We start from the raw sequence: 26,019 nt of genomic DNA, 5'->3' as shown, positions 1-26,019 counted from the left end.
CAAATCGAGCACTTTGAGTTTTTGCCATGTTGTGTCACACAAAATCTCCAATTGAAACTTTTAATAAATGAAGTTTTTATTTAAAAAAAACTGCCCTTCATCAATAAAATGCCTTTGCCTTATAATGTCATGGCATATTACCATTTAAAAAACAAAATCTGATATAGATATAATATCATATCTAATACAAAACCTTTGTTTTTGTTTAAAAAAAATAATCATGATAGCTTTATAACAACCTTCAAATCGACTTGTTGTTTTAATGTACAGAGGCGACCCATTACAAAACGTTTTTGTCCTGAAATATTGCAATTGTGAATAACTCAACCACAAGGAATGCAAAACCACTTTACCCTGCCATGCCACTTTATCACAAGGAATGCAAAACTTATCAAGCCTACGACAATCTGCTCGGATAGTTGTAATTTAAGCAATATTGATTCCTTTCAAACGATAACTGTGGGATTTTTGTGAAGAAACGTGGCATCACAAACTAAAACAACAACATTTAAAATGAAACGTTCCAAAACATTTCAGCATTTTAATACTTGGTGTCAACAGAACGACATTTAATCGATTTTTTTGTTTCAACAGTTCAAACCTCCAGCAGTTGACGTGCCACGCAGTTCCAACCTCCAGTCCACTGCTCTGAGCGCAGTTCCAACCTCCAGTCCACCGCACTGATCAATGCTCAGTTCAACGCACTGATCAACGCTCAGTTCAACGCACTGGTCCAACGCACTGGTATTTGCGCAGCAGACTTGGCCTCTCAGCCTCTCGGGCACAGGCAACAGATGCCACGGTACTGTGTATATGCGCAACAGACTTGGCCTCTCAGGCTCTGATACCAATTGTAGGAGCAAACAATCTCACAGCAGAAACTAAATCAACATACACAGCACAAACCAACATAAAAAACACAAAGATTTTAACGTGGTTCACCCAACCAATCTGGGCTACATCCACCAAACAGAGGCATCAACAATCTTATTATTCAACAGGAGATTACAACAACATAATTCCTCACACCCTCTCAGCTCCAATATCCTCTACGGGCTTACATTTTATAGCTGGGAGTAGAAAACTGAATCATAAATTCTCTCACAACAAATATAGGATGCAATAACTCCTCCTCAGGAATAACTGGAGCTAACTTAGCAACAAATCCTATTGTTGTCACATTCATGAGATTTTTTCCAAAATTAATTAACAGAAAATCTCAACACTATGCTTGTTCATATGGCCTCAAGGACATAATAGGACAAGATGAAATGAAGTGAAGATACTCATTTGTGAAAAAGAGGGGTTGCCAATGCCATTTCATTGTAAAAATTATGGTTCAAATCCCTGAGATAAAGATAAAAGCATATAACATGTATGAGAATTTAGATAGCCAAGGATGGCCTTGTCATTGTCAACATGACACTTCGGGTCATGCTAGGTCACTGCATCAAGAAACATTATCAAGGGACATGGTTTCCTATGTAGAGAGGTGTTTCTTCATGAGAATGCCAGTTGACTCAGTTTGCAAAATTCATGTCAAAAAATATGTTGACATGGATGTTGGAACTCAAGATAGGGATTTCATTTTTGTGTAGGAAAGATTTTGCTAACATCTCTAATCGTCTAATGAAAGGAAATATCAATTGCATAAGAAGGATGAAATGAGTGTGAACCTTTGGCATAGAAAAAACCCAGATGGTTTTTTCTTTTATCAAAAACCCAATGGTGGAGAGTTCCCTTTTATAGTTGGAATTTAGACAAAGTGGATGTTGGAGACCATGGTGAAGCTATCGATTAATAGCCCAATAACCATAGTTTCAACATTTAGCATGAATAAATATGGGGTGAGTGTATTAAGAATGATTAATCTAATAAAATAATTTGATTAGTAATGATTGATAATGATTAATGAGTTGAAGTTGACTTGAAATGTTTTTTGAATGTGTTAGTATCAGTTGTACACACACATGGTGTTTGATGAGCAAAACAGTGGGGTGCCAGTTGCATGCGTGGTGGCATCATGTGATACATCACGAGACATTTCACTATGGTTGGAGCACCTCATGCACAGGTGTCACCAAGTTGATCATAGTTGGAAATTTATTGCCTTCATGGTTGATGATCCATTGGTTGAAAGTAGTGCTTTAAGGTAGCATCAATCTTCTTATTTTATAGTACAACTTGTATTTGTTACAAAAATAACATGCTTGAAATTAATTGAATGCGGCAGGAGAATCACAAGGTGCAATGTTATCTTATGTGTTTGGCATATACGTCAAGCATGGTTAAAAAATGTGAATCGATTGGCCAATAGTCTATAAATAGTAAAATAGATGTTTAGTGATTCAGGTTTAATTATGAATTATTTTTCTAGTGTTGAAGTGAGCAATGAAATTAATTTTTTCTTCAACAAATTTTCTAATGAGGAGAAGTTCCTAGACTATTTCCACAAGAATTGGGTTGTTGTTGACAAGATTTGTAAGTTGAAAAAATCTTTCTTACATTTCTCTTTTTGGTTTTCATACAAATGAAATAGCTTCGTTAATCAAACTCTTATGTAATTAGGGATATGGGTAAAATGTTGTCAGGATTTTCCCCATGCAAATCAGGAGACAAACAATGTTGTGGAGTCATATCACTGTTAGCTAAAGACAAACTATCTATATGATAGAAGAAAGAAATGTTCTCATAGGATGGATTGGTTGATATATGTTATTCTAACAAGTGTTGAACCTTGTTATATATTTAAGGAAATTCTAAAAGAGGAAGGATTCTTGAATAATTATAGGAAAGAGAAACAATTTGAATCATCAATGGAAAAATAAAAAACAATTCAAGATAGTGATTGAAGCCCTCATGAGCAAATGTATCATGATTTCTAGGTGAGGAGTCAATGTAAACCTAATAAGGAATATCTTGTCACTTGTCATCACACAAATTTATTAACTTGTGATTTCCCATGGTCTATTAGGTGGCAATATTTTCAAGCATGCCATAAAGGTGGGTTGGTTGTCTTGCCATTCAATGGCTTCAAACCAATTACTAAATCATCAAAGAACAATTGATTCATACAATGACCCTCTTGAGATAAATATAGAGTCAATATCAGATCTTGGTGAAGATGCAAACACATTTTCCATGGAGTGTCACAATGTTTATGTAAATGTTGAAGGACTTGAGTTGGCCAAAGAGGAGTTATTTGGCTACATAGACCTAATTTGAAAAAGTCTTCCTACTACTTTGACCAAGATTGAACAGCTGATTTCTTTGTTTAAAAAAACATTGGATGGTGCTAACAATCTTCATATTATGGATTATGAATTCACGTATGGGTTGGGTGCTTTTGAGTCATATTTAAAGAGGAAGAAGAGTTTCCTAAGCCCCAAAAGGAGAATAAAAACAGGCAAACAAATTGCAAGAATGGAAAATGACTTGAATATCACAATGGGTTAAGATGGACCATTTGATTTTGAAAAACTCAACAAGCGAGGTCACCCTCGCTCCAACAATGCATGGCTTTCCAAGTTTGTTGTGATGCATTTGTTTTCAATTTGATTTTAATATTTATTAGTATATTACATGTATTTTATGTATTATTGTTTTGTTGAATGTGTTCATGTATATTTGATAGGTGGTCACGATATGTTTTCTGATTTGCCTAATTTGTCTGAATTGTCATTTAAGTCCAGTACATAACTCCATTCGTTTACACTTATTCTTTCAATACATCGATTATTGTGTATGTTATGGAAGATAAATTTCATGAGGTTTTCCATACTTGCATTATGCTTGCATACATTGGTATCTAAACATGAATCTAATATATAGTTTGGAATGAAAACAATGGAAATTTAACAAAAATTGTAGAGGAAATGTAATAAAACTGTAACTAAACATGCAAAACACAATTTTATGAGTTTTTTTATAAGTTCTCAATGCTAATGGTGATATATTATTGGATAATAATATATATTACAACATCAAAGATTATATATATTACAACATCAACAACAATGGGGGAGTAGATATTAGCAAGAACATAGGGGTTAATCTGAATCCGAGAATAAAGGGGCGTTTTCATGAATATTGTTGATACAATAATCATTGTGTCTATCTTCACCAAGATGAAGATACCCTCTTGTTTCCATAATTTCATTCCAACTTTATTTATTTATTTAATTATTTAATTTATTTTATATTTAGCTTTTATTTATTTTTTAATTTAATTTAATTTATTTATTTCAGGGTATATAACTTTTTATATATCCTTGTTAGCAGTCAGATCATTGGATAATGAAATCTAAGACCAATCTAGTTATTCCCACACTATTCCATGGAAATAATATAATGAGCAACCATTGTTAAGACTATCTTGAAGTTTGGGTACTTAAATGGGTCTTTATTTTAGGTTTGTTTTCCCAAGGCATCCCAAATTGATTTATATCCTTCTTGTGTGGAAGTCTCCAATATTTGAATCTAGGTTGCATAATATGCAATGGTCTACTGCCTATTTCCGGCGATATACTCTACTACCTCTGACAAATGGGCCAAATCTTGTTATTTTATCACCTCTACTCCTATTTGATATTCTCCTCTAACCCATAAAATGATCTCACAATTACGTATAAAAGTTTTAATAGCTTCCACCCAACTGGCTTGATTTCTCAAATAAAATATAAAGGCTCTCAATTGGACATCCCCTAAATTAGGGTTTGGATTCCATTTTTTGTTAAGTGATACCAAAAAATTATGTTGGTACAGTTCACAAAGCAAGTCTCTTTCTAGATTCGTGTAGGACCTATAAAATTTTATGAAACCATGTTTGTATTCAACATGGAAAGAATTATTGTTGATGATAGCATTCTTTTTAAACATCAAAATATTTCTGTCAAGTACACGTTGTAATTGGTTGAAGGAGCCCTGGAACTAAGAACACTGCCCATTATCTGTCTAAGTTGTTTCTTATCACTCTCCATGATGGGGCCAACCCACGTGGTCCCGCCTTATCTCAGCTTACGTGGACCTACGCTATTAAACTGGCTCGGATATATGCTAATTGCAAATTGATTTTGGTTTAATTAACAATCAACTCACTGTACCTGGTGTTGATCCTCCGTTGGACACCTGCCCTCCTCGAATTTGGAAAACCCTACCTCACTTTTTGTTGCCCGGTTCGCGCCTTTACCATCATTCTTACCTTCGTCGCTTGGTCTCTGCGGTCTCTGTATGGTTTTGGCTCCGCCTCTAGGTTGTTCCTGTCTGTGGTGAAACCCTGTTGGATTTCCGCCGGTTCTGTGGTGAAATAATGTTGCTCAGCTATGTCTGGTCATTACTATGTGAGTCTGTCTATTCGGCTCCTGGTTTTGTGTTGGTAAGTTGCTATGACTCCACCGTGCGTTCAGTTCGTTTTCATGACTGTAAGAACATTTCTTGGTTTGCTTTTGTGGATACTGTCGGGTCGGGCCTTCTTAGCAAAACTGTGGTGAATGACTGTGGTGTATAATGTCTGGCCCGCTCAGTTGACAGATGCACAGGTCGATGGACTTTCAGTTTGGTTCTTCTCCGGCGCTCGGCTCTGTGGACAAGGTATGTCACCGGTTCATGCTATCATTACTTTTCCTCTGTTTGCGCTGGAACTAACGTTCCGCAGCCCCTCTGTGGACAAGGTCTCTGTTTCGGGTTCTGTTGGCCTTCTGCTCCGGCACACTGTCAGGTATGGTTATTCCACCTTCTCCATACTCAGGGTTTTGTATTTACAGCGTTATAGTTTCAATTTCTTGTGCAAGGGTTTTTTTGCTAGGAAGAAACCCTGACCCTCCACCTTCTGTTTCCTTTGCAGGTGTGGCCGTCTCCCGTATCTTCGCAAGGGCTTCTGTCGATTTCTCCCGGGTAGTTCTGTTCTCGTTTTACTTTCTTGAAATGGTTCTTGGTCTTGGTCACGTTTGCAGTCGCTTGTTATGTGAACTGTTGGTTTATCTGTTGAGTCTGGACTTTCTGGGTTTACCAAACCCTTAGCCGTAACGTAGGAGGGTTTTGTGGGTCGTTTGCAACTCTGTTCGGTGAACTCTCGATGCACAGTCTATGTAATTTTTATGTAGAAAATACAATGTAATATAAAGTGATATATCAACTCGTTGACAGATAGTTCTGGTGGCTTACCCAGTTGCTGTGGTGGTCTAGTTTGTCCCTCTGTGGGTGCTGGTTCTTTCCGCCTTGTGTTCACTTTGGTCGCGGCCAGTTAGTAGATTCTTGGATACTGTAAAACACTGTTGTTATATTTAAATGAAATGGAATGATTATATAGCACTGTACATGTAGATTTTTGTTACTGAGGACATATATATTTGAATAGTTTATTTGCTTGTGCACTGAACAAGATGAAGGAAAAAAAATGTATATTTATTATTCTCATGCAAATGCTCTGCTGCTCCCCCTTTCTGGGTTATCTTGCTTGTCTTTTTATACAAAGTTTCCAGGCAGTTTGATAACTGCTGGTAGTTATTCAATTACAGTTTATTTTGCAGTTACTATAGGCATGATTTTCTTGACTATCAATTAGTTTACTTTGTCTGCCTTTCTACCATAGGGGTTCGTTGTTTTAATCACCTATCGACACTAATCTACTCTTAACGTGTCTAACTAGGACCTATTACAACATTTTAAATATAATGAACAGAAATTTAAAATAACAGAAGTTAATACTGTAGTTGACCATGAAAGAAATAAAACAAAAAAAACATAGGAACTTGACAGACTTGCTGTCCGTTCAGTGAACTGTTTTTCATTCCCAATCTTCTTCAGAAACTGTGTTCTCCCTCTCTCGGTCTTCACCCTGTTGGCCAGATTCTCCTGCATCAGGCTGCCGGGGTAAAAAAAATAACTCATGGCTCCGTTCCATGAGCTCCTCCACCGAGTAGCCAGCCTTCCGAATCTGTGCCTCGTCGAGCCAGGAGCTGTCCTCCATTGGACAGTCCTTCCACTTGATGAGGTAACGCAGATACTCCTTCCTGCGCGTCTTCTTGGCTACCTGTGTGCTGAGGATTCCTTCGATTTCATGGGTCCTGACCGAAGGCAACTGTTTCTTCCAAAGACTGCTCTCGAACTGGGTGTCCCGTTGTGGCTGTACCATTCTATCATCTTCCGCCTGGGCATGATATGGGAACAGGTCTGCCACGTTGAATATAGGTGATATACCTATATCAGGTGGCAACTGAATTTCATACGCGTTCGCTGAAAATTTCCGCAGAATTTTGCATGGACCGATTTTTTTGAATTTCAGCTTGCTATACGTACCCTTAGGAAACCGTTCCCGGCGCAGATGCGCAAGGACTTCGTCTCCAATCTCAAAATGTACCTCTCGCCGCTTTATGTCTGCATGCTGTTTGTATTTCTGCGTGCTGTCCTGTAATCTCAATTTGACCTTTTCATGCAGTTCGTTCATTGCTTCGGCAAAATCTTCTCCGTCTGCACTTCTCCTTTCTAGCTGTCCCAAATCTCGTAGTTCATGTACCCCTCGCGGATGCATACCATACAAGATCTGAAATGGGCTAAATCCGGTGCTCCGATTGGGCGAATCGTTATAAGCGAATTCTGCCTGGGCAAGAGCTCCATCCCATAATCGCGAGTTTTCTCCTGTCAAACTTCGTAACAAGTTGCCGAAACTCATGTTCACCACCTCTGTCTGTCCATCAGTCTGGGGGTGATACGTAGAACTGAAATTTAACTGTGTGCCCAACTTTTTCCACAGGGTGTGCCAAAAATGTCCTGTGAACTTCACATCCCTGTCTGAAACTATAGTTCTAGGTAAGCCATGTAATCGAACTACTTCTGTAAAGAAGAAGTGTGCCACGTTTGTGGCGTCGCTAGTCTTCCGGCAAGGAATGAAATGAGCCATTTTCGAGAACCTATCCACCACCACCATCACTGAATCATATCCCCGCTGCGTTCTAGGCAATCCTAGGACAAAGTCAATGCTGACCGAATCCCACGGCCTGCTCGGAACAGGTAGGGGTGTGTACAGCCCAGTGTTCTGTCTGTGTCCTTTTGCCAGTTGGCAGATTTTACACCTGGTTACATATCTCTGTACGTCCCGGCTCATTTTTGGCCAATAATAAAAATGCCCGAGCTGCTCCAATGTTTTATCGATGCCAAAATGTCCCACTAGTCCACCACTGTGTTTCTCTCTTACTAAGTTTTCCCTCATCGAACAGTCCGGAACACATAGCTGTCCTCCTCGAAACAATAATCCTTCCTGTAAATTGAAATCTAGACATGGGCTTGTATTCCTCAATACGGGATTTTGGCATGCTTCAAAAGCTTCTTTGAAATCCGCATCCATCTGGTACAAATCCTTCAAGTACTCAAATCCCATCACCTGTATGCCACTTTCTTGTAAGAGCAAGGCTCTTCTGCTTAAAGCATCTGTCACTTTGTTGGCTTGCCCACTTATGTGCTTCAACACAAATGTAAAACTCTGCAAGTATTCCACCCACTTGGCATGTTTATGGTTCAGTTTGTGCTGCTGTGTTATATATTGTAATGCTGAATTATCAGAGAACAAGACGAACTCATTGCCTAGTAAGTAGTGCCTCCAATGCTTCAAAGCTTGAACCACTGCATAGAACTCCTTGTCATATGACGAATACTTCTGCCGACTCTCATTTAGTTTTTCACTAAAAAACGCCACTGGTCTGTGCTCTTGACTGAGCACAGCGCCAATAGCTGTCCCGCTTATATCACAACGAACCTGAAAAGGTTTGCTAAAATCGGGCAGTCTCAAGATTGGCCTCTCCATTATTTTCCGCTTCAGAAGTTGGAAACTGTTTTCTGCCGCCTTGGTCCAACAAAAAGGTTGGTTGGCCTTTTTGATGGTCTCTAGCATTGGTGCGCAGATTTCACTAAAATTCTTAATGAACTTTCGATAAAAACTTGCTAAACCGTGAAAGCTACGTACCTCAAATAAATTCTTAGGTGACGACCAACTTATGATCGCTGCAATCTTTTCTGGGTCCATCTTTAACTCGTTCTCTGCAACTACAAATCCCAGATATATTAACTCCTTCTGCAAGAAAGTGCATTTCTTCAAATTTATCAGCAGTTTGTTCTGCTGCAGCTTCTCGAATACCCTTCGAATATGCTGAAGGTGCTCTCTTTTCGTCCTGCTGAAAATTAAAATATTGTCCAGATAGACTATCACGAATTTTCAAATAAATTACTTTAACATTTCGTTCATTAGTCTCATAAAAGTACTCGGAGCGTTACTCAACCCAAATGGCATGACCAGCCATTCGTACAGTCCTTCGTTGGTCTTGAAGGCTGTCTTCCATTCATCTCCCTCTCTAATTCTGATCTGATGGTACCCACTCTTCAGATCTATTTTTGTAAAATAAGCTGCCCCACTAAGACAGTCCATCATGTCATCCATTCTAGGCAAGGGAAACCTGTATCGAATCGTAATTTTGTTTATAGCTCGCGAATCTGTGCACATTCGCCATTCTCCACCTTTCTTGGGTGCAAGAACTGTAGGTACTGCACAGGGGCTCAGAATTTCTCTGATCAGTCCCTTATCCAACAACTCCTGCACTTGTTTGCGTACTTCTTCATTGTCCTTTGGACTCATCTTGTATGCTGCCTTGTTCGGCAAGCTTGCTCCTGGTATAAAATCAATGTGATGGCTGATGCTCCTTTTGGGAGGCAATTTATCAGGTAGCTCATCAGCCGCAATGTCTTGAAATTCTTCTAACAGCTCTTGTACTTCCTTGGGCAACTCTGATTTTTCTAAGTTCAGCAATACTGGCTTCATCCTCCTCACAACTGCAAAATTAACTTCATTTTCCTCAACCTGTTTTATAAACTGTTTTCCTCCAATTAATAGCGCCTTTGTTCCGCTTGATTCTGCTGAATCTTCCTCTTTGATGGGTACAAGTGTGTGTTTTACCCCATCCTTCGTAAATTTATAACAATTAGTCTTTCCATCGTGTGTCACCTTCCTATCATACTGCCATGGTCTTCCGAGCAGTATATGGCACACGTCCATTGGCATAATATCGCAGACCACTGTATCGTGGTACTTGCCAATGTGAAACTCTACCTTGCATTGTTCATCAACCAACAGCTGGTGGCCTTTCTGTAGCCATGACACCTTGTAAGGTGTGGGGTGCTTCAGCCGCTTCAACCCCAGTTTTTCCACCATCTCAGTGGCAACCAGGTTATTCGTACTCCCGCTGTCTATTATCACTTTGCAGCACTTTCCATGCGATTTACAGACTGTCCAGAACAGTGCTTTCCGCTGCGTTGGTTCAGCCACCTCCTTGGTTGGCTTTAACAGCACTTTATTCAAAATCAAAGCTTCTCCTGTTTCCGCCATGTCTTCCACCTCCCGGGGTTGTGCTTCAGCTTCTTCAGGCTGTGCCATAAGCGTTCCCCTCTGACCGACCTGTTCAACTTCTGGACACTCAAAGGATCTGTGCCCCCATTTATGGCACCTGTAGCACTGGACACCAGTCCCTCTTCCGCGGCCATTCCCTCGTCCTCTCTGATATGACCGACCTCCTCTGGTGCTATCTCCTTTTTCTGCTGCCCCTGAAATTTTTGAACTGCTGCCTTCTTCACTGTTCGCAACATTCCTTCCTCTGCCATAGGACTGTCCCCATCCTCTGCCATTTCCTCTCCCTCTCCTGTTGTTCTGTTTTCTGTTAATTTTTTCCTCAGCCTTTACAGCGCTCTGAAAGGCTTCTTCCGTACTGATTTCATCTAATATCTCCATCCTCAATCCATTTACGTACCTTGCTGTTTTTTCTGGGTTATCATCAGTATAACCAGCACGTAAATTCACTTGGTAAAACTCTTCCGTGCACTCTTTGACAGTCATTCCCTTCTGCCCTAAATTTTGTACCCGCCGATATAATTCCACCTGGTAATCTTTTGGCAGAAATCTGCCCTTCAATTTTTCTACCATCCTTGACCACTGTCGTATCGGGGACTTATTCATTCGTTTTCTGTCCGCTTGGACACTATCCCACCACAAGAGTGCGTGTCCCTTTAACTTAGTGGCAGCGAACCTAACTCTTTTATCCTCACTGACTTCTTCATTCTCAAAATATTTATCTAGTTCGCTTATCCAGTCCAATAGGACATCTGCGGACAGACTGCCATCGTAATTAGAAATTTTTGTTTTGGGTTTGTTGCTGGCCAATAAAACTGAACGCAGCAGTCTCAATTCCGGAGCTTCTTCATCAGACCCGTCTGTAGTAGTTACCACTTCCTCCTCACTGGTATCTCCAAGTTCCAGGTCTCTTCGTCTACCCGCCTCCACTGCTTCCAAATGAGCTGTAAGAACTCTGATCTGTTCCCTCAATCCTTCATCTGCTCCCCTACGTGCACCTCTTCCACGTCCTCGTCTTGGTGCTTCCATCCTCTTCTATTTCAAAAAACCTGGCTCTGATACCACTTAATGGGGCCAGCCCATGTGGTCCCGCCTTATCTCAGCTTACGTGGACCTACACTATTAAACTGGCTCAGATATATGCTAATTGCAAATTGATTTTGGTTTAATTAACAATCAACTCATTGTACCTGGTGTTGATCCTCCGTTGGACACCTGCCCTCCTCGAATTTGGCAAACCCTACCTCACTTTTTGTTTCCCGGTTCGCGCCTTTACCATCATTATTACCTTCGTCGCTTGGTCTCTGCGGTCTCTGTATGGTTTTGGCTCCGCCTCTGGGTTGTTTCTGTCTGTGGTGAAACCCTGTTGGATTTCCGCCGGTTCTGTGGTGAAATAATGTTGCTCAGCTATGTCTGGTCATTACTATGTGAGTCTGTCTATTCGACTCCTAGTTTTGTGTTGGTAAGTTGCTATGACTCCACCGTGCGTTCAATTCGTTTTCTTGACTATCAATTAGTTTACTTTGTCTGCCTTTCTACCATAGGGGTTCGTTGTTTTAATCACCTATCGACACTAATCTACTCTTAACGTGTCTAACTAGGACCTATTACAACATTTTAAATATAATGAACAGAAATTTAAAATAACAGAACTTAATACTGTAGTTGACCATGAAAGAAATAAAACAAAAAAAACATAGGAACTTGACAGACTTGCTGTCCGTTCAGTGAACTATTTTTCATTCCCAATCTTCTTCAGAAACTGTGTTCTCCCTCTCTCGGTCTTCACCCTGTTGGCCAGATGCTCCTGCATCAGGCTGCCGGGGTAAAAAAAAGAACTCATGGCTCCGTTCCATGAGCTCCTCCACCGAGTAGCCAGCCTTCCGAATCTGTGCCTCATCGAGCCAGGAGCTGTCCTCCATTGGACGGTCCTTCCACTTGAAGAGGTAACGCAGATACTCCTTCCTGCGCGTCTTCTTGGCTACCTGTGTGCTGAGGATTCCTTCGATTTCATGGGTCCTGACCGAAGGCAACTGTTTCTTCCAAAGACTGCTCTCGAACTGGGTGTCCCGTTGTGGCTGTACCATTCTATCATCTTCCGCCTGGGTATGATATGGGAACAGGTCTGCCACGTTGAATATAGGTGATATACCTATATCAGGTGGCAACTGAATTTCATACGCGTTCGCTGAAAATTTCAGCAGAATTTTGCATGGACCGATTTTTTTGAATTTCAGCTTGTTATACGTACCCTTAGGAAACCGTTCCCGGCGTAGATGCGCAAGGACTTCGTCTCCAATCTCAAAATGTACCTCTCGCCGCTTTATGTCTGCATGCTGTTTGTATTTCTACGTGCTGTCCTGTAATCTCAATTTGACCTTTTCATGCAGTTCGCTCATTGCTTCGGCAAAATCTTCTCCGTCTGCACTTCTCCTTTCTAGCTGTCCCAAATCTCGTAGTTGATGTACCCCTCGCGGATATATACCATACAAGATCTGAAATGGGCTAAATCCGGTGCTCCGATTGGGCGAATCGTTATAAGCGAATTCTGCCTGGGCAAGAGCTCCATCCCATAATCGCGAGTTTTCTCCTGTCAAACTTCGTAACAAGTTGCCCAAACTCATGTTCACCACCTCTGTCTGTCCATCAGTCTGGGGGTGATACGCAGAACTGAAATTTAACTGTGTGCCCAAATTTTTCCACAGGGTGTGCCAAAAATGTCCTGTGAACTTCACATCCCTGTCTGAAACTATAGTTCTAGGTAAGCCATGTAATCGAACTACTTCTGTAAAGAAGAAGTGTGCCACGTTTGTGGCGTCGCTAGTCTTCCGGCAAGGAATGAAATGAGCCATTTTCGAGAACCTATCCACCACCACCATCATTGAATCATATCCCCGCTGCGTTCTAGGCAATCCTAGGACAAAGTCAATGCTGACCGAATCCCATGGCCTGCTCGGAACAGGTAGGGGTGTGTACAGCCCAGTGTTCTGGCTGTGTCCTTTCGCCAGTTGGCAGATTTTACACCTGGTTACATATCTCTGTACGTCCCAGCTCATTTTTGGCCAATAATAAAAATGCCCGAGCTGCTCCAATGCTTTATCGATGCCAAAATGTCCCGCTAGTCTGCCACTGTGTTTCTCTCTTACTAAGTTTTCCCTCATCGAACAGTCTGGAACACATAGCTGTCCTGCTCGAAACAATAATCCTTCCTGTAAATTGAAATCTAGCCATGGGCTTGTATTCCTCAATACGGGATTTTGGCATGCTTCAAAAGCTTCTTTGAAATCCGCGTCCATCTGGTACAAATCCTTCAAGTACTCAAATCCCATCACCTGTATGCCACTTTCTTGTAAGAGCAAGGCTCTTCTGCTTAAAGCATCTGCCACTTTGTTGGCTTGCCCACTTATGTGCTTCAACACAAATGTAAAACTCTGCAAGTATTCCACCCACTTGGCATGTTTATGGTTCAGTTTGTGCTGCTGTGTTATATATTGTAATGCTGAATTATCAGAGAACAAGACGAACTCATTGCCTAGTAAGTAGTGCCTCCAATGCTTCAAAGCTTGAACCACTGCATAGAACTCTTTGTCATATGACGAATACTTCTACCGACTCTCATTTAGTTTTTCACTAAAAAACGCCACTGGTCTGTCCTCTTGACTGAGCACAACGCCAATAGCTGTCCCGCTTGCATCACAGCGAACCTGAAAAGGTTTGCTAAAATCGGGCAGTCTCAAGATTGGCCTCTCCGTTATTTTCCGCTTCAGAAGTTGGAAACTGTTTTCTGCCGCCTTGGTCCAACAAAAAGGTTGGTTGGCTTTTTTGATGGTCTCTAGCATTGGTGCGCAGATTTCACTAAAATTCTTAATGAACTTTCGATAAAAACTTGCTAAACCGTGAAAGCTATGTACCTCAAATAAATTCTTAGGTGACGACCAACTTATGATCGCTGCAATCTTTTCTGGGTCCATCTTTAACTCGTTCTCTGCAACTACAAATCCCAGATAGATTAACTCCTTCTGCAAGAAAGTGCATTTCTTCAAATTTATCAGCAGTTTGTTCTGCTGCAGCTTCTCGAATACCCTTTGAATATGCTGAAGGTGCTCTCTTTTCGTCCTGCTGAAAATTAAAATATCGTCCAGATAGACTATCACGAATTTTCCAATAAATTCCTTTAACATTTCGTTCATTAGTCTCATAAAAGTACTCGGAGCATTACTCAACCCAAATGGCATGACCATCCATTCGTACAGTCCTTCGTTGGTCTTGAAGGCTGTCTTCCATTCGTCTCCCTCTCTAATTCTGATCTGATGGTACCCACTCTTCAGATCTATTTTTGTAAAATAAGCTGCCCCACTAAGACAGTCCATCATGTCATCCATTCTAGGCAAGGGAAACCTGTATCGAATCATAATTTTGTTTATAGCCCGCGAATCTGTGCACATTCGCCATTCTCCACCTTTCTTGGGTGCAAGAACTGTAGGTACTGCACAGGGGCTCAGACTTTCTCTGATCAGTCCCTTATCCAACAACTCCTGCACTTGTTTGCGTACTTCTTCATTGTCCTTTGGACTCATCCTGTATGCTGCCTTGTTCGGCAAGCTTGCTCCTGGTATAAAATCAATGTGATGGCTGATGCTCCTTTTGGGAGGCAATTTATCAGGTAGCTCATCAGCCGCAATGTCTTGAAATTCTTCTAACAGCTCTTGTACTTCCTTGGGCAACTCTGATTTTTCTAAGTTCAGCAATACTGGCTTCATCCTCCTCAGAACTGCAAAATTAACTTCATTTTCCTCAACCTGTTTTATAAACTGTTTTCCTCCAATTAATAGCGCCTTTGTTCCGCTTGATTCTGCTGAATCTTCCTCTTTGATGGGTACAAGTGTGTGTTTGACCCCATCCTTCGTAAATTTATAACAATTAGTCTTTCCATCGCGAGTCACCTTCCTATCATACTGCCATGGTCTTCCGAGCAGTATATGGCACACGTCCATTGGCATAATATCGCAGACCACTGTATCATGGTACTTGCCAATGTGAAACTCTACCTTGCATTGTTCATCAACCAACAGTTGGTGGCCTTTCTGTAGCCATGACACCTTGTAAGGTGTGGGGTGCTTCAGCCGCTTCAACCCCAGTTTTTCCACCATCTCAGTGGCAACCAGGTTATCCGTACTCCCGCTGTCTATTATCACTTTGCAGCACTTTCCATGCGATTTACAGACTGTCCAGAACAGTGCTTTCCGCTGCGTTGGTTCAGCCACCTCCTTGGTTGGCTTTAACAGCACTTTATTCAAAATCAAAGCTTCTCCTGTTTCCGCCATGTCTTCCACCTCCCGGGGTTGTGCTTCAGCTTCTTCAGGCTGTGCCATAAGCGTTCCCCTCTGACCGGCCTGTTCAACTTCTGGACACTCAAAGGATCTGTGCCCCCATTTATGGCACCTGTAGCACTGGACACCAGTCCCTCTTCCGCGGCCATTCCCTCGTCCTCTCTGATATGACCGACCTCCTCTGGTGCTATCTCCTTTTTCTGCTGCCCCTGAAATTTTTGAACTGCTGCCTTCTTCGCTGTTCGCAGCATTCCTTCCTCTGCCATAGGACTGTCCCCGTCCTCTGCCATTTCCTCTCCCTCTCCTGCTGTTCTGTTTTCTGTTAATTTTTTCCTCAGCCTTTACAGCGCTCTGAAAGGCTTCTTCCCTACTGATTTCATCTAATATCTCCATCCTCAATCCATTTACGTACCTTGCTGTTTTTTCTGGGTTATCATCAGTATAACCAGCACGTAAATTCACTCGGTAAAACTCTTCCGTGCACTCTTTGACAGTCATTCCCTTCTGCCTTAAATTCTGTACCCGCCGATATAATTCCACCTGGTAATATTTTGGCAGAAATCTGCCCTTCAATTTCGCTACCATCCTTGACCACTGTCGTATCGGGGACTTATTCATTCGTTTTCTGTCCGCTTGGACACTATCCCACCACAAGAGTGCGTGTCCCTTTAACTTAGTGGTAGCGAACCTAACTCTTTTATCCTCACTGACTTCTTCATTCTCAAAATATTTATCTAGTTCGCTTATCCAGTCCAATAGGACATCTGCGGACAGACTGCCATCGTAATTAGAAATTTCTGTTTTGGGTTTGTTGCTGGCCAATAAAACTGAACGCAGCAGTCTCAATTCCAGAGCTTCTTCATCAGACCCGTCTGTAGTAGTTACCACTTCCTCCTCACTGGTATCTCCAAGTTCCGGGTCTCTTCGTCTACCCGCCTCCACTGCTTCCAAACAAGCTGTAAGAACTCGGATCTGTTCCCTCAATCCTTCATCTGCTCCCCTACGTGCACCTCTTCCACGTCCTCGTCTTGGTGCTTCCATCCTCTTCTATTTCAAAAAACCTGGCTCTGATACCACTTGATGGGGCCAGCCCACGTGGTCCCACCTTATCTCAGCTTACGTGGACCTACACTATTAAACTGGCACGGATATATGCTAATTGCAAATTGATTTTGGTTTAATTAACAATCAACTCATTGTACCTGGTGTTGATCCTCCGTTGGACACCTGCCCTCCTCGAATTTGGCAAACCCTACCTCACTTTTTGTTTCTCGGTTCGCGCCTTTACCATCATTCTTACCTTCGTCGCTTGGTCTCTGCGGTCTTTGTATGGTTTTGGCTCCGCCTCTGGGTTGTTTCTGTCTGTGGTGAAACCCTGTTGGATTTCCGCCGGTTCTGTGGTGAAATAATGTTGCTAAGCTATGTCTGGTCATTACTATGTGAGTCTGTCTATTCGGCTCCTGGTTTTGTGTTGGTAAGTTGCTATGACGCCACCGTGCGTTCAGTTCGTTTTCATGACTATAAGAACATTTCTTGGTTTGCTTTTGTGGATACTGTTGGGTCGGGCCTTCTTAGCAAAACTGTGGTGAATGACTGTGGTGTATAATGTCTGGCCCGCTCAATTGACAGATGCACAGGTCGATGGACTTTCAGTTTGGTTCTTCTCCGGCGCTCGGCTCTGTGGACAAGGTATGTCACCGGTTCATGCTATCATTCCTTTTCCTCTGTTTGCGCTGGAACTAACGTTCCACAGCCCCTCTGTGGACAGGGTCTCTGTTTCGGGTTCTGTTGGCCTTCTGTTCCGGCACACTGTCAGGTATGGTTATTCCACCTTCTCCATACTCATGGTTTTGTATTTACAGCATTATAGTTTCAATTTCTTGTGCAAGGGTTTTTTTTCTGGGAAGAAACCCTGACCCTCCACCTTCTGTTTCGTTTGCAGGTGTGGCCGGCTCCCGTATCTTCGCAAGGGCTTCTGTCGATTCCTCCTGGGTAGTTCTGTTCTCGTTTTACTTTCTTGAAATGGTTCTTGGTCTTGGTCACGTTTGCAGTCGCTTGTTATGTGAACTGTTGGTTTATCTGTTGAGTCTGGACTTTCTGGGTTTACCAAACCCTTAGCCGTAACGTAGGAGGGTTTTGTGGGTCGTTTGCAACTCTGTTCGGTGAACTCTCGATGCACAGTCTATGTAATTTTTATGTAGAAAATACAATGTAATATAAAGTGATATATCAACTCGTTGACAGATAGTTCTGGTGGCTTACCCGGTTGCTGTGGTGGTCTAGTTTGTCCCTCTGTGGGTGCTGGTTCTTTCCGCCTTGTGTTCACTTTTGTCTCGGCCAGTTAGTAGATTCTTGGATACTGTAAAACACTGTTGTTATATTTAAATGAAATGGAATGATTATACAGCACTGTACATGTAGATTTTTGTTACTGAGGACATATATATTTGAACAGTTTATTTGCTTGTGCACTGAACAAGATGAAGGAAAAAAAATGTATATTTATTATTCTCATGCAAATGCTCCGCTGCTCCCCCTTTCTGGGTTATCTTGCTTGTCTTTTTATACAATGTTTCCAGGCAGTTTGATAACTGCTGGTAGTTATTCAATTACAGTTTATTTTGCAGTTACTATAGGCATGATTTTCTTGACTATCAATTAGTTTACTTTGTCTGCCTTTCTACCATAGGGGTTCATCGTTTTAATCACCTATCGACACTAATCTACTCTTAACGTGTCTAACTAGGACCTATTACAACATTTTAAATATAATGAACATAAATTTAAAATAACAGAAGTTAATACTGTAGTTGACCATGAAAGAAATAAAACAAAAAAAAACATAGGAACTTGACAGACTTGCTGTCCGTTCAGTGAACTGTTTTTCATTCCCAATCTTCTTCAGAAACTGTGTTCTCCCTCTCTCGGTCTTCACCCTGTTGGCCAGATGCTCCTGCATCACTCCATCTTGTTCACCTTCTTTTGCAAATCAATCACTTTGTTTTAATTTTCTCCTTGAACTTTGTTTATATATTCTTCCCATGTCTTGCAAAGGTCACGAGTTAATTTTTCATGCAAATGGAAGTGTATTAGTTTTCCCTTATAGGAGGGTATACACAAGACTAAACTATCCTTTGCTTACGCATCCTCTATTTGCACAACAACTTGTTTGGTCATTTTGATCTATGTTTCCTGATCCTCTATTAGTTTCATCCCTAGTTCATGTTCCTCTTTTTGTACAACCATTTCTTTTGTTATTTTCATCTGTGATTCATGTTCCTCTATTTTCATAGTTGTGATTTTGGTCAATTTCATCTCTGGCTTCTGATCCTCTATTTAAACATCAATGCCAACAATTTTATTTTTTCCAAGGGGTATATTTTCTTGGATCCATGGAGAAGGTATATATATGACACCAATGGGTAGGTCATCTGCAACTTTGGCCAAGAAATTTAATCTATCAAAAGTTTCTTTTTGTCTCAGCTCATCTGGTAGGGTTTTAACTTTGATTTTTAGTTGTCTTTTTTTCATCTAGAAAATCCTATTCTTCTTTAACAATGAAATATACAAAGGAAGATTTGTAGGGGTACTTACTTTGCCAACGTGCTTCTTTGTCAATTCTGGGGGTCTAGTTGGTTGGTCCTCCTCATCATCCCCATATAATTCTTGTGGTGTAGTTGTTTAGTCCTCCTCATGATCCCCATACAATTCTTGTTGTACAGTTGGTTGGTCCTCCTCATTTTCCCCATACAATTTGACGTAGGAGGCTAATGAAATCAAGGTGGTAGTCTTAAAAATAGACTATTGGTTACATTATAACCAATCAGATGCGTTATAGCAGATTCTGTATGTGGATTACCTTACACTGAGGGTCCCACGTTGACTTTTCCTTTGTAAATAGGCGCTTCACTCTACGCCATTGATCTCCTCTCTCCAGATCTAACAATCATCACTCACCTCGATCAAAAAAAAAAATCCGTTGATCCTCCATTGTTGATCAAAGTGCACCAGATCCAATGGTTCACAATGATATTGGCTGGGGAACTTGCGTGATGCTTACCCGCCCTTACGGAGCCGAAAAGGATTATAAATCCTTGATCTATAAAAGTTCGGGTCCGTCTTTGGAATTAAAATCCGAACACTTGGTGACCTGATATCCATTGGATAACAGAGGCCATCAAATCCTATGGTTGGCGGGTCTTCAACTAGCACATGGGTTAACAATAGGCCTAACCCCCGCCATTGATTGTGACCTAAAAGCTTGAAATTGAGATCAACGACCAAGAATGAGTGCGGGTCTCCAAACACGATCCAGGATTTCCGCGCTCTCCTACCCTGCAGTTAATACTAAATGACCACAATTAACACATAAACACTGAGATTTACAATTAAAATGGGAAAATAGAGAAATACCTGATTAAGTTTCAGAACACAGATTCATAGAGGTAAACAAGAGTCTTCACCAGAATTAACACACATTCGCACATTGAATCAATTTCTTCAATATAATAATAGTTACAGAGTCTTGGCCCTCTCGGCTCAATTACAATAATTTATCAGACCTCTGTCTCAATCTCCAAATTCTATCTATCACTCAACTCTTGCCTCTCACTCAATTCTCAATCATCTCAGCTAATCCCTTTCCATTACAATTTCTTCTCTTTTATGAGTCAAATCCTATTCTCAATGTACTAACAACTCGATCTCTATTTTAATCAATTTAACAATCAAATCTCTATTTTTAAGCTCTATTACACACCTATTATAACAACTTATTTCTTAGCCTAAAATAAGATAATTTCCTAACTATTACAATAACGAAGTACAGGTCATTTTCGAGAGATCCAACCCTCTCTACCAATCTGACTTTTGACCACTCAAGTCAGTGAAATTCAACTCATTTAGCCACAACATGTGAACAAACCATCACATTGCTGGCTAAGTCCATATGCTCCTGCATCAGACTCCTCGGGAAGAAATGAATCATCCCTCAGACTTTCAGGGTTTACTCCATACTTCTGCAACTCTGCTGTCGTCAGCCAACTAGCATCCTCCACTGGATGTCCTTTCCATTTGACTAGATATTGAAAATAAACCTATCATCTAGTTCTTTTGGATACTCTTTTCTCCAATACAGCTTCCACCTCTTTCTTAATTTTCTTTGGCATTTGTTCTTCCCAATTCAAAGTTTGAACTTCATATTATGTAGTTTCCTCCTGTAGCTCTGTCTTTGTCTCTTTGTATGGATACAAATCTGCAACATTAAAGATAGGTGATATTGCAATCCCTTCTGGTAATTCAATTTCATAAGCATTAGTTGAAAACTTCCTTACAATTCTACATGGTCCTATATTTTTCATTTTTAGTTTATTGTAAGTCTTAGCAGGAAATATTTATTTTCTAAAATACACCATCACTAAATCTCCCACTTGGAATTCTTGCTCTCCTTTTTTCATATCTACTCTCTGTTTGTATTTTCCACTGCTTTCCTGCAATCTACCTTTGACATCTTCTTGTAGTCTCTGCATCTGCTCTGCAAACTCTTTAGCTTTTGCACTTCTTGTCTCCTGTTTACCCAAATTTCAGAGTTCATACACACCCCTTGGATTCATCCCAAAAACAATCTGAAATGGACTCATTCCAGTACTTCATTTTGGAGTGTTATTATAAGCAAACTCATCCTGAGCTAGTGCTAAATCCCACTGCTTAGGATCTTAATACACTAAACTTCTCAATATGTTCCCCAAGATTCTGTTTACCACTTCGGTTTGTCCATATATTTGAGGATCATATGCTGAACTGACACTAAGGTTAGCACCTAGTTTCTTCCAAAGAGTTCTCCAGAAATTCCCTAAAAACTTTGTATCTCTATCATACACAATACTTACAGGCAATCCACATAATCTTACAATTTCTGAAAAAATAGATTAGCAATATTTGTTGCATCACTAGTCTTCTTACATGTAATGAAATGTGCCATTTTGGAAAATATATCTACCACAACATAAATCGAATTATTCCCCCTTTGAGTTTTAGGTAACCCCAAAACAAAATCCATGCTAACTGCATCCCATGATTAGTATGGTATTGGCAACGGCTAGTACAATCCTATATTCTGGCTTCTTCCTTTAGCATGCTAACATATCCTGCACTTCTCAACAAATATCTTAACATCAGTCTGCATCTTTGGCCAATAGTAAAAAGTATTTACCTGAGCAAAGGTTTTGTCTTGTCCAAAGTGACCAGATAATCCTCCACTATGTTTCTCCTTTCTTATGTTCTCCCTCATAGAACATTTGGGAATGCACAACTTGTTTCCTTTAAACAATAAACCTCCTTGGATAAGATAACCTAACCACTAATTTCTGTTATGAACAATTGGATTTTGTACTGTTGTATAAATATCTTTGAAATATGCATCATCTTTATACATTTCAACCATTTCCTCAAATCCTACAACACCAAATTTTAATTCTTGCACATTGAAATTTACCCTGCTTAAAGCATAAGAAATATTTTTCAACTTACCACTAGTGTGTTTTATCACAAAAGTAAATCTCTGTAAAAACTATACCCACTTGACATGTTTATGGTTCAATTTTGGTTGATTTCTTATGAATTGTAATGCACGATTGTCAGAATAAAATATAAACTCTTTTGGTAGCAAATAATGTCTCCATTTTTTAAGGCTTGTACAATGGCATAAAATTATTTATCATAAGAAGAATATTTCTTCTTAGCTTCATTTAGTTTCTCACTGAAGTATGCTATTAGTCTCTGTTCCTTACTCAAAAATGCTCCAATTGCAACTCCACTAGCATTTCTTTCAACTTGAACTACTTTTTAAAATCAGGTAAAGCTAAAACTGGTTTCTCTGTGATTTTCCTCTTTAGCAACTTAAAATTCTTGTCTTCTGTTTCTGTCAACTTGAATGGTTGATTAGTCTCCTTGATTGTTTCAAGAATTGGTGCACAAATCTGACTAAAACCTCAGATAAATTTCCTATAAAAACTTGCAAGACCATGAAAACTTCTTACCTCAAATATATTTCTTCGAATAGGCCAGTTCCAAATTGCTTGGACTTTCTCTGGATCCATTTTCAACCTTTATTTAGAAACTACAAATCCCAAGTAAAGTAATTCTTCTTTCATGAAACTACATTTCTTCAGATTTATCAGTAGTTTCTTTTTCTGCAGAGTTCTTAAAACCAATTTAATATGCTCTAGATGTTCTTCTTTACTTCTACTAAAAACTAGAATATCATCAAGATAAACAATAACAAACTTGCCTGCATATTCCTCAAAACTTCATTCATCAATCTCATAAACGTGCTAGGTGCATTAGTGAGTCCAAAAGGCATCACTAACCACTCATACAACCCACTGTTTGTTTTAAATGTAGTCTTCAATTCATCTCCTTCTCTAATTATTATTTGATGATATCCACTCTTCAGATCTATTTTAGTAAAATACTTTGAGCCACTCAAAAAATCTATCAAATCATCCATGCATGGTAAAGGAAATCTATACCTGATAATGATCTTGTTTACGGCTCTAGAATCTGTACACATACGTCATTCACCTCCTTTCTTTGGACTGAGTATTATTGGTAAAGCACATGGTCTAAGACTCTCTCTGATTAGTCCCTTATCCATTAGTTCTTGCACTTGTTTTCCAACTTCTGCATTCCCTTAAGGAGTTAATTAGTATGCTGCTTTGTTTGGAAAACTTGCTCCTGGTATTAGATCAATTTGATGACTAATACTCCTGATTGGTGGAAATGCATTTGGCAACTCATCCACAATAATATCAGCAAAATAATTCAACAGAGTTTTGATTTCTTCAGGTAAATCATCTAAGTTTGTGGAAGTCAAAATTACCTTAGATCTCCCTATGACAGCAAAATGCATTTCTTCACCTTTTCCAACCTCTTGCAACAGCTGCTTTCCTCTCATCAACATAAAATTGTTTCCAATTGCTCCTTTGTCAGCTTCAGCCTTCAATGGCAACAATGTATGTTTATTTCCATCCTTCTCCAAAGTATAAGTATTTTTCCTCCCATCATAAATAGATTTCCAATCAAACTTCCAAGGTCTTCCTAGCAATCCATGGCATACATCCATTGGCATTACATCACACAATATCACATCTTTATAAGTACCAATCTATATCTCTACCTTATATTATTTTGTCATAGTTATTAGATGTCCTTTCTGCAACCATGACACTTTGTAAGGAGTAGGGTGTATTGTTTTCACTAATCCTAGCTTGTCCACCTTCTCTATAGAAACAAGGTTATTATTGCTTCCACTATCAATTATCACTTTACGACATTTACCTTTGGATTTGCATGTAGTTTTGAATAAACTCTTCCTCTGAGCTGGTTCTTTAGTCTCTTTCTCTGCCTTAAGCAATGCCCTTTTCAACAACAGGGATTCTCCTACTTCAGGGGATTCTTCCTTGTCTATAATTTGAGGTTTTTCTTCCTTTGCCTCAGCCACATTCACATTCCTCTGACTTGTTGTTTTATTATGAGGACAGTCCCATGATTCATGTCCCTATTCTCCACATGTGTAACACCGAATATATCTTCCTCGATCTCTTCCTCTGGGTGAAAATCTTCCTCTATTAAAATCTCCCCTCTATGGTGGTCTACTACTTGAACTTCCTGCTTCATTCTGATGTTGCTGAAACCTTAGTCTGGTAGTTCCTCTAACTCTTACTGAACTTTTCGCTCTATTCCTCTGATTTTGTTTTCTCAGCATCTTCTCTTCTTCCTTCAAACCTGCTTGATAGGAATCTTCAATGGTCTTCAGACTCAGCAAGTTGATCTCATCCTGTATGTCATATCTTAAGCCATTGATATATCTAGCTACCTTCTCCATGTCATTCTCTACATGTCCTTCTCTAATACTCAATTTATAAAACTCTTCTGTATATTCTTTAACAAACATTTCTTTTTGCCTTCAATTATATAACTATTTGAAAAGATTTAATTGATAATCTTTTGGCATAAATTTAGCTTTCATTTTAATCACAATTTTGTCCCATTTCTTGATCTTGGACTTTCCTTTTCTTGTTCTGGATGTTTGTAGTTCATCCCTCCAAATAGCTGCATGACCTTTCAATTTGGTAACTGCAAATTTCACATTCTTTTTGTCATCAACCTCTTCATAGTCAAAATAATTGTCCAGTGAACTGATCCAATCCATTAGCTCTTCCGCATTGAGACTCCCTTCATACGCAGGAATTTCCACCTTTGGTTTTCCACCTATTTTAGCCAACATCTTGATAACTTTGGTAGTTTCGTTTTCCTCCTTTTCTTCTTCCTCAAAAAAATCTTCTGCAACACTGGCAACTCCTACATCAGGTGTTCTCCTTTGAGCAATCTCCATTGTGTCCATCCTTGTACATAGACTCTAGATCTCCTCCAGCAGAACTACATTTGCTTCAGGTCTTCCTCAACCTATGCCAGCTCCTCTCCTTGGCGACATGTTTACTGCAACCAACTCAATGTCTATGCTCTGATACCAAAAATGATGCAAGAGGCTGATGAAATCAAGGTGGTAGTCCTAAAAATAGGCTATTGGTTACATTATAACCAATCAGATGCATTATATTGGATTTTGTACGTGGATTACCTTACACTGAGGGTCCCACGTTGACTTTTCCTTTGCAAACAGGCGCTTCACTCTACGCCATTGATCACCTCTCTCTAGATCTAACGGTCATCACTTACCTCGATCAAAAAATCAATCCATTGATCTTCCATAGTTGATCAAAGCGTGCTGGATCCAATGGTTCACAACGATATCAGGCGGGAAACTTGCGCGACGCTTACCCGCCCTTACAAAGCTGATAAGGGTTATAGATTCTTGATCTATAAAAATTTGGGTCCGTCTTTGGAATTAAAATCCAAACACTTGGTGACCCAATATCTGTTGGATAACATAGGCCATCAAATCCTACAGCTGGCGTGTCTTCAACTAGCACACGGGTTAACAACAGGCCTAACCCTTGCCATTGATTGTGACCTAAAAGTTTGAAGTTGATATCAACGACCAGGAATGAATGCAGGTCTCCAACCATGATCAAGAATTTTTGCGCTCTCCTACCCTGCAGTTGATACTAAATGACCACAATTAACACATAGACACTGAGATTTACAATTAAAATGGGAAAATAGAGAAATACCTAATTAAGTTTCAGAACGCAGATTCACAGAGGTAAACGAGAGTCTTTACCATAATTAAAACACATTCGCACACTAAATCAATTTCTTCAATATAGTAATAGTTACATA

At 40.0% G+C, this 26,019-nt stretch overlaps 1 pseudogene; it reads right to left on the bottom strand.

Moving 5' to 3' along the window:
- LOC149244779 (peroxidase 51-like) overlaps positions 1-26,019 on the bottom strand; it is a 59,365-nt pseudogene that overhangs the window by 9,723 nt on the left and 23,623 nt on the right.

This window comes from Pinus tabuliformis, chromosome 8 (genome assembly GCF_031772625.1).
Source record: "Pinus tabuliformis cultivar Carrire ecotype Pingquan chromosome 8, CPIR1, whole genome shotgun sequence".
In the NCBI taxonomy this organism is placed as follows: Eukaryota; Viridiplantae; Streptophyta; class Pinopsida; order Pinales; family Pinaceae; genus Pinus; species Pinus tabuliformis.
The sequence above is the reverse complement of the archived record's forward strand: the minus strand, read 5'-3'. Positions and strand labels throughout refer to the sequence as shown.